Source organism: Chelonia mydas, chromosome 8 (genome assembly GCF_015237465.2).
Source record: "Chelonia mydas isolate rCheMyd1 chromosome 8, rCheMyd1.pri.v2, whole genome shotgun sequence".
Classification (NCBI taxonomy): Eukaryota; Metazoa; Chordata; order Testudines; family Cheloniidae; genus Chelonia; species Chelonia mydas.
The window spans coordinates 90,389,736-90,399,994 of record NC_057854.1 but is presented as its reverse complement, the minus strand read 5'-3'; positions in this window follow the sequence as shown (position 1 = coordinate 90,399,994).

Below are 10,259 nucleotides of genomic sequence, written 5' to 3'. Positions count from 1 at the left end.
CCTATCCTGAAGCACGATCCCTCACTCTCACAGACTTTGGGAGACAGGCCAGTCCTCGCTTACAGACAGCCCCCCAACCTGAAGCAAATACTTACCAGCAACTACACACACAACAAAAACACTAACCCAGGAACCAATCCCTGCAACAAACCCCGTTGCCAACTCTGTCCACATATCTATTCAAGGGACATCATCATAGGACCTAACTACATCAGCCACACCATCAGGGGCTTGTTCACCTGCACATCTACCAATGTGATATATGCCATCATGTGCCAGCAATGCCCTTATGCCATGTACATTGGCCAAACTGGACAGTCTCTATGCAAAAGAATAAATGGACACAAATCAAACATCAAGAATTGTAACATTCAAAAACCAGTAGGAAAGCACTTCAATCTCCCTTAAAAGTGGCAATTCTTCAACAACAAAAAACTTCAAAAACAGACTTGAACAAGAAACCTCAGAACTGGAATTAATTTTCAAACTGGACACCATCAAATTTGCCCTGAATAAAGATTGGGAGTGGATGGGTCACTACAAAAAGTAATTTTCCCCTCTCTTGATATTCACCCTTTCTTGTCAACTGTTGAGAATAGGCCACTTCCTCCTTAATTGAATTGGCCTCATTAGCACTGACGCCCCCCCACTTGGTACAGCAACTCCCATCTTTTCATGTGCTTTTCATATACATACACACACACACTGCTTACTGTATTTTTCACTCCATGCATCTGATGAAGTGGGCTTTAGCCCACGAAAGCTTATGTCCAGATAAATTTGTTAGTCTCTAAGGTGCCACAAGGACTCCTTGTTGTTTTTGCTGATACAGACTAACATGGCTACCCCTCTGAAACCTTTGAAGAAAAGGTAGCTAGAGCACTGCTGGATTCTTCAGTTATTTGCAAATTCCTCCACCATGAAAATAAATCTCTTACACTCTTCTTACAAGATTTGTCCCTGCCATATTATCTATTTTAATGCCTTATTAACTAGCCCAAACATCTCATCTGCTTTTACTGTAGCCATATGTGCTTCAGCTCATGTCGCTGTGACTGCAAAAGCCACAGAAGATTGTGTGTTTTCACCACACAACGGTATGGAACTTTGATCCTAACTCTCACTCTCCATCTAAGCTCTAAATTTTCGCACAGCTCTATCAATAAACTGCTCAGGTTTTTTTAGTTGAATTTATCCTCTCCTTACCCCTGTTCACAAGCACTTTTTGAGTTCAGCTCTTTACTCAGACAATGTCCAAAAATGTTACCTTCCTCTCACTCCAGAGTCCATTACCAACCATGGGACTGCTATTAGCATGGACCTCCAGGAGACTGACATTATCCCACATGGCCTGTGCCCTTTCCACTGGCCTTGGGAGGGTTATAATCCCCACCTGAATGTATAGTTCATCTTGTTCATGAACTTGTTTTCATAAAGTCTGTCAATTAATTAAGCTTATTACCTTTCATTTTGGGGACATGGGGTTTAGAGGGCTCTGGGTGCATTAGCAAGATAAACTTAGAACACAGGGCTAGATTTGTGTCAACTCACATGGCTATTCAGTTGCTGCTACAGGTACAGCTGAATTCCAGATAAGGCACAAGAGAGCGAAGGATGAACAAAGCCGTCTGGCTAGAATAAGAATTGACCTGAAGCTTCACCCAACAGGGAAACAGAACCAGACAAACTCTTCTGTGGGCCACAAATGTCTGGTTAATCTTTATTTTCTCATTAGCTTTAATGGCCATTGTACTGCCAGGTTTCAGCCAGGCCTGAACTAGATGCAGGGGGTGGGGGGGAAGCTATGAAACAGGCTGTTTTTAGGGGCTTCTGTCCACCCAGAGTTCCCACAAGGAAAGCCAGTTATCATATTTCCAGCCCAGTTTTATATGAGTAAAGTTTGGACCAGCCTCCAGGTTTTGGGTATTTAGCCCAACTAAACCTCTGAGCCACTTCAGTCTTGACGATTGGGGGAGAAAATAAATTGCAAGAGAAAGATGTCTTCTGCATAGACACCTGCCAGCTAGTGGGCATAGGTCCCTATTATATGTCATTATATTAGGGCACTGGTTCAGCATTCGTTTCCAAGTATTTCTACAGCTCTTATCACCTTTGTACTGACTAAAAAGCAAAATGCCACCACCTACTGAACTCTTCCTGCAGTGCCTGGGTTTTCCTTAGTCCCCCATCCAAGCAGAGAAAAAATAACTTAAAGGGTCAGATCCTCAGCTGGTATAAATTCACATGGCTCCTTGAAGCCAGTGAAGCTGTGCTGATTTACAACAGCTGAGATTTTGATCCATCCCTGGACTCCTGAGTGATCTATGGTTTTGCCTCCTAATCCAAATCCATATACTAGATCATCCTTGCTGTGCAGCTGTATTAGCCTTTTCCAAGCTTAACTTCCACAGTGGATGTGTGTTGCACGTATGTGGGGCCTGGTATAGTTTCATCAATGCAAAGCAGCACATTGTTTACTTATGTGGGTGGGAGTGGTTCTTATTACGTTCACTCTTGCATGCTCAATTTATGGCTCTTTTTTCAACTCAGGCTATTCTGCATAAGATTTAGATTGGCTATTTATTGTCCATCCCCTGTAAAAGGAAGAAGAAGTGTTAGAGCACACTCAAAGTATTCACTTCTAATAAGAGTCAGTACCATCACCCATAGTCCTACATTTTGATAAGTACCAACTTGTGTCACTAATGTTGCTAACTATACACTAATTTATCGTGTGCTGATATCTTCTGACTCTGTTGGTTGCACTATTGCATCCCAATAATTCTCCGTATTTTTATTCATACTTCTGCAAAAGAGTTCAAAGCTCCACTAGCTGTGTGAGAATATGCATGCACCATGCTTCTTAAAACTTGACAGTGAAAAAGAAACCGTAGGAAATAAAATTGTTTTATTTGGACAGTGGTTACATAAACCATGCTTCCTTGTAGAACTGGCAAGTGCGTAGCACAATAGTATTCACGTCTGTTCTTAGAGTAATTTTGCAATGTACTTTGGGCAGCAGAGTTAAAGCTCTCTGCTGCCAATATTCTGTTGCTAGTGTCAAACAGTATTCAGGCTCTTGTCTGATTTCAATGCCAGCAAACTGAGTTTCCACCACTACTAAAGTAACAATACATCAGCAAGACCATTAACCTTTGCTAGCACACACTCAGCTCTGAAGTGGATATTATTTATCAAGCAATGCACAGTGCAAATAACTTTAGCAGAGCAGATTTGATCACCTCTATGTTCCTTCTTTTGCTGAATATATTGAATGTAATGTCTTTACTTTTCTGCATAAATAGGAATGGGTACTGATAATACTTAATACTAGATATGTCACAGAGAGCAAAAAGGCCCTACTTCAAATCTAGGAAAAATAAAAATAAAATTAGTAGCTATTCTAATTCTCCCTTCACTGAGCTACAAACCAAATGATTTTTACTATAGCTGGTCAAAAATTTTCAGTTGCAACAGTTTTTCAATGGAAAATGACTTTTGCAACAAAAATGAAGATTTGAGAAAAATTCCCTATATGTCAAAAACATTCCAGTTGTAGCGGTGGGAAACCCTTGAAAAACTTGAAAACTGAAAACATGACTTCCCAACCAGCTTGACATTTTACCCAAAACCCCAGCAACTCCACCCTACTTCTCAACACAGCTCTTTGGTGAAGAATCATATCATTTTCTTCAAATTTTACAACTCCTCCTTTACTATCAACTGTCCTTGATTTTTTTGTAATCATGTTCATTCACCTACTTTCTAAAATACATATTAAAAAAAATCATTAATTTACAGTGGGTCTCCCAGACATTAGCAAGGGATTATTGTACTGATAGTGAGGACAGGGCTGGCATTCAGAGCTCAGTGGAGCAACTTATTTACACAGCTGAGGTTCCTTTCTCTGCTTTTCAAAGAATACATTATAGACGAGATCCTGGGTGGCAATTCAGGAGCAGGGGGCTGTACAAAGTTATATCTATATAATTTATATATAAATACAGCCATCAAAATATTTTTACTCACATAGAGGCACCCAGAAGCAATCTCTTTTATTCTTGGGACCACTAGCTATGGCAGTCAGAGTAGCTGATAACACCAAAGGAATCATAGTGGCTGTATGGACAGTCCTAAGCCTAGGTCAAGTTGCCATGTGGCAGGCAAGGCCCTGTGCCTCACAGTTCCCTCTTTTGTCAGAGCCCTTCATAGCACAAACCCACAGCCTCCTCCTCCAATGTCCTATTTGACCACCTACACCCTGAAAGATTAACTGTGGGACTCTAAACATCCTTGCCTCTCTTTCTACTTGATGAAAGCCTTCTGACTTCTTACCCACCGGTAATGGCAAGTGCCCTGACACACACTCCTAATGGCATCTCAACATCCCTAACCTTCCAGATGCACTGGGCCTGATTCTGATCTCACTTATACCAGAGCAAAATCAAGATGAAGTCCATTCAAGTCAAGCAGCCTGGTTCAAGATATGGAAGTATACCTTTAAGCAGCATATGTACAAAAATGTATTAAAGTCATTAATATTTATAGAGCAGGTAGAAGTCATACTAGACTTGTTATTTGTCAAAATAATCTTGATTCCAACTTGATATCCAAAACAATGAGGACTAAAGCTGGGGCCAGCTCCTCCTTAAATCAGGTTAAAAGACAACATATTACCATGCCAACAAAAGTAAAGTTATCACATAAATGAATCCTAAGGGATATCCCTATTTATCGAATCTCTGTCAATTCTAGGCATATACTGAAAATCTCCAACACTGCACACATCATTGAGTAGCCCAGGGGCATAACTTTGTCAAAGTAATCTTGTCCTTCAGAGCAGAGTACTAATTGTTCGGAAGTCTTCTGGGTGAATTATGCTAAAAGTAAATTAATTCGTGACTCAATCTCCAATTTTCCAAACAAAACATCAGATTAGAACAGTGGGCCACAGATAGACCACTCTGACATAGGATATGTTATCTTACATAAGGGACAGGCTAAAAGATTCCTCTTATACAGAGGATTTCTGAATTCATTTTAGAAAGTGTTGGGATTTATATATTTAGGGTCTGATCTTTTGTCGGTTGAAGTCAGTGGGAACTCTACTATTAACTTCAATGGAAGGAAGTTCATGCCCTTACTGGAAAAGAATTTGCTACTGTGGCTATTTAATGCTTCTAGAACAAAGCCTGAAACCAGGCAGAACTCACTTAGCTTCTAATTTTGTTACAAACCAGAAACTCTGAGCATATTTGCCAGCCAGGGCAAGAGTTATGATTTGAGCTTAGGCCAAATTTTAGAAAAACCTCAGCCACCTCAGGGTTTCATATGGTTGCAGTTTCAGCTGGAATAAGTTTTGCTTTGAGGTTTTAGTTTAATTCAAAGCAAAACAACTTAAAGAAAAAAACTTAACTGGGGTGAACTCACACAAACCAGGGCAAATTAAAAAGGACTATGCTAACCCAGGAGACCAAAAACATGATTCCTCCTATGTGTTAGCCTTGTCTACATTGGGCAAAGAGGTTGTGGTTGACATCTTGTTAGCTAACATACCATGATTTTGACCCTAGTCTAGACACAGGTTAACACATGCTGATTGTGCTTCAACCTAGGCTCCCCCAGCTAGACTTAATGTCAACCAGCTAATATGTATTAAACAGAGATCATCTCAATCTACACTAGGGGCAAAATCATGGTGGAAATCATATCAGCTAAAACAATGCCAACCATCCTGAGACCATATGGAATTCCAGCAAAGATTGTTAATTTGATAAAAGCTTTGTGTGACCAGCTATGCACGTTCTGCTGTATTTTAAAGTGAGAGATACCAGACAGACAATACTTTTTCCCCAAAATGGACCAGCTAATGAAGACATTTTAATGCAAATATCTGCGTAATGTGTATTTTGTTGATTGTTTAATCCCATCGTTACACACTAATTTAAATGTAAAGAGATAAGCAATCATTCCAGGCTCATTTTCCAACTCAAGCCTCCTTCCCACATCACCAAAGAGAAGGGGAAGTTTGCTGTTGATTTTAATGAGAGCAGTTTAGAGCTCGTAAACCTTTTTGCCTGTAAGCCTGCACCTACTTCTTGGAATATACATTAGGGCAATCAGAGCAGTCACTTTTATTACATGTTCTAAAGGCAGCCAAGGAAGGAAAAGAAATCTTCATTGTTTGATATTCCAGCTCATAGCTCTTAGAACAAAGATGTACGAATGCTAAAATTGTACAGAGCAGACAGGGGGCTGCACACAGGGGGCCTGATTCTGCAACAAACTGAGCATTTCTTGCAAGGTGGTGAGTGCCTTCAACTCCATTGGCTTCAGTTGGAGTGAACAGTTCTAAGCAACCCCTAATATTCAGCCCTCATCAAAAACATTTCAAAGAAGACTAAGTATAATTTAATCTATTACATGATTGTGCAAAAATTACTTAACCACATCAAAGCAGCAGTGGCATCATATTCTGGGAACAGATGTTGCAAAATAGTTCTCAAATACAAAATGCAATCTTACAGGTGATTTAGTCAGGGGAATGCATCATTGAATATATGTTTCATTTATGCCTCTAAGATTAAAACAATGGACCCATTATCAGAGACAGAAATGTTAGACCCATTTTCCTTATTAGCTCTGGTCATTAGAGGGACATTTAGCTATCAAGCAATTTTTACTTTTTTTTTTTTTTTAAATCAAAGTTCTTCTGAAAAGAATCCTTACTAAAAATAGAGGGAGGCATTTCCAAAGGGTCAGGAGAAATATTTTTAAAGAATAAATTGCCTAGGTGTCTTTCATGCCAGTTGCACTATTTTCTTTTGAATAAAAAAAAGTTCCGACCCAAACTTTTCCCATTTCTCTTCTGAAACTTAAATTTTTTTTATGATACTCAATAGAGAAGTAATAGTGTGCCCATCTCCAACTCAGAGTAATATACTCTCCAGCACTGTTTTAATTTTATCTAGTGATTCAAATGTACAAAGGTTCAGTTGGTTGGTTCAGATAGACTCAAATCAGTTTGAATACCTACCTGTATTGTTACCCCTTTTCAATTGAACTGGCTAATGAAAGTTCAGGACCTTGTAGGTTGTTCCAGTTGGAAGTAGAAATTGATGATAGAGTCTGGTATTTTCTTGGATGCAATCTTGTTCATTTACAAGGAATGTTACAAAGTCATGTTTCTCTGAAGGCAGAAGAAACCAAAAACAAAAGGAATAGTTTCTTAGCTTTCAGCCCCACATTTCTTTCAGACAGTACCCCAACCCAGGACTTAACCTCTCTCTCTATAGTCTTTTCCCAAGGCCACACCATTCTTATTGGCAGCACCTTAGCTTTCCTGCTTTGCCTCTCAGTTTCTCATCTATCCCCCCCATGCCGCAGCTAGTCTTTCCCATGCCCACAGACACATATTTCCACCTTGTCAGAACAATATGTAGAAACCTCAACCCACGTGGTGCTTCTTTTCGGACATCAGGCCTTGTTTTAGGTGTGGCTCCTTAACTATCTCTTACAGCTATCTTAAATGAACACTGCATTCACGCTCATCAGTTTCAATGAGATCTTAACTCAACCCATAACAAGGTTTAACCTAGCTCATAACAGTTCCTTATCCAAGTTATCCAATCCAATTAAAGCTGGAAAAATTGACTGAAAAACTCTCAAAACCAGGCTTTCTTGAGTGATTTTTGGTACAGGTCAAAAATACCATTTCAGAAAGGCCCCACATATCATGAAAACAACTTTTCATACTACAATTGTCTTTTTGTTTTGTATAGGCTATATGAACCTAATTCTGTGAATCCGTGCAAATCCAAAGAATGTGGATTTAAGTCACATCCTTAATTACTATTTGCTCTCCCTTGATTCTGGGGCCATTTTAATTTTGTGTTCACTGTCAAGAGCACCAATAGGATATTCTGGCAGCTGGGGAAAGCAGGATTCCCTTTTTCCCAGCCATATCCTCTGGATGGGCATCTGGGAGAGAGGTGGTATGGTACTCCTCATTGCCTGTGTCTGATCATCCATTCAGACAAATTCACTCAGTTACTTAATGATCAGATCCATCTCAGATGCCAGAAATACCCCATAAACCATTAATCATTAAGGGTCCATTTCACTGTTATTCATGTTATATAAGCTGAAGGACCTGCCTTTGGAACTGCCTTTAAAGTTTCACTTAGAGGCTTTCTGAGAGGAAACTGAAGAGACTGATTTTAAGTGGCTGAAGGGGCGGGGCTTGAAGTATATAGGAATAGGGTGGTACCCCTTTCAATAGATAGTGACTGCCTCTACTCAATTCCTATACACTACTGTAGTCATAGATGGAAAAGGTTGAGTAACCCTGCCATATTTTTCTGCATCTGTGCAGTATATATTTATTGGGAGAGGAGATAAGCCTGAACTAAAAAGCTGGAGTTAGGCCCACGCCCATCTCTGTTTAAAAGAGGAACTTTTGTTCTCTTTGGAATTCTTGTTCTATGATATCCCTGGTACCCATTTTAGGCAGGAGATGCTGAATGCTTCCATGTCCTGGTACTACTGAAATGAATAACAAAGCTCCTATAGACGTTCATGGGAGTTGAAAGCACACAGCAGATTGCAGAATTTGGCCCTTAAAACTTTCAGATGGGTAGTGTTTGCTTTGCTGGGACAGAAGGTTGCAGGCTTTTGTTAAGAACCTTCTGATTCCTTGATTTCATCTGGGGTACTGCAAAACCACTTCATTTAGCAGAGTAAAAATATAAGATCCTATGGTGACATACTGCTTTTGATTAACAACTGACATGGAGTTTGCTTCTTCTGAGAATTAAATGTAATAGAGTAATAATTCTCTACTCAGATGAATAGGGTTTTTTTTTGTTTTTATTCAGACTAATTAAATAAATGTGTTCCTCAGCAAAGCTCTGCAGTCCGGAGTGAAATTCTGTATCCAGGTTAATATAAACCCCTGAAAATAAGAGCTCATGACAGAAGTGCTGACACAGCTTTAGCTATGGCAGCAGAACTATTTGTGCTGCTGCAATAAAGATTTGATTGTACTTCAGCCAAGAACACCTTGACAATCCTGTTTGGGCTTTGTGATTAGTTTTTAGCACTTGTATGCCATAGCTCAGTAGAACTAAGACAGTGGGTTTAGCAGAGGTTTTGTGATTACACTGCATGAAGTAATGCTTCTGAAGCAGAATCGCTTTGGGTGCAAATAACAAATGAATTGCCAACGCATCTCAGTGGGCAAAGTCAGGACACTGTTGCTCAGTATGTTCTTATTTAAAAGCCCAGAAATCCTTCTTTCGCCCTCCTTCTTTGTTAACGTAACTGGAGGAAATCAATGATGGTTGCCAATGCTACAGAAGCCAATGCCAACAATTTAAAATTCAGTATAGCTGAAAGGAAGATAAACTCATAATAACCCACATAAGAGAAAAATCAGGTGGAAGTCTGTTAATGTTTTACAATTCTATTTCGAACTATATAAAATTAACAAAGCACTTCTCAGAAAAATATTAATAAAATTCCATGAAGTATAAAAGTTAGGGGCCAAATTCTGCTCACAGTCATACCACTGTAAATCCAGATGATCTGCTTTGAAGTTAAGTATTTATACTGGTCCAAATGAGAGCAAATTCTGTATATATAGCTAAAGTCCTCCCTTGGGAACACAAGTCTGATTCCCTGGGCAGCATTGGGATTGAAAAGTAAAAAATAGCATTGCTATTAAGATATCCATGGTATACCTGACTAATTATCAGAGCCCAAATATGAACCACAATATGGGCTAAAGATACAAAATGCAAAGAGGAAAATGTGCCCAGAAAGATTAGAAAAGGGTAGTCTTAACAACGCAGATGAATAACTTTTTCTGTAACCTCACCCTCAAAGGGCTGTAGCATGTAACAAAGGCCAGTCAGGGTGGAAAGTCCCCCTACAAAATAGTGCTTTTCAAAGGTGCCTTCTTTTTTTTTTTTTAAAGGTGCTGCCCAGTGCAACAATAAATAGCATTCTACTCACACAAGTGCAGGCTGAGAACTTGCTGCTGGATTCAAGTACAGCACAACAAACTCTATGCAGGGGGAACGCACACTGACAAACAGAAAGTGGCAGAGCATGGCTCCATCCCCTAATACTGTGTTCTGGAATCCCAATTAAGCGGATAGTGATCACTTTACTACATCATTCGTAGGCTCAAGTATTACTACCAGAAATACACATCGCAGGGGCACTCAATCTCAGTTTTGCTCTGGGATTTAAGCAGT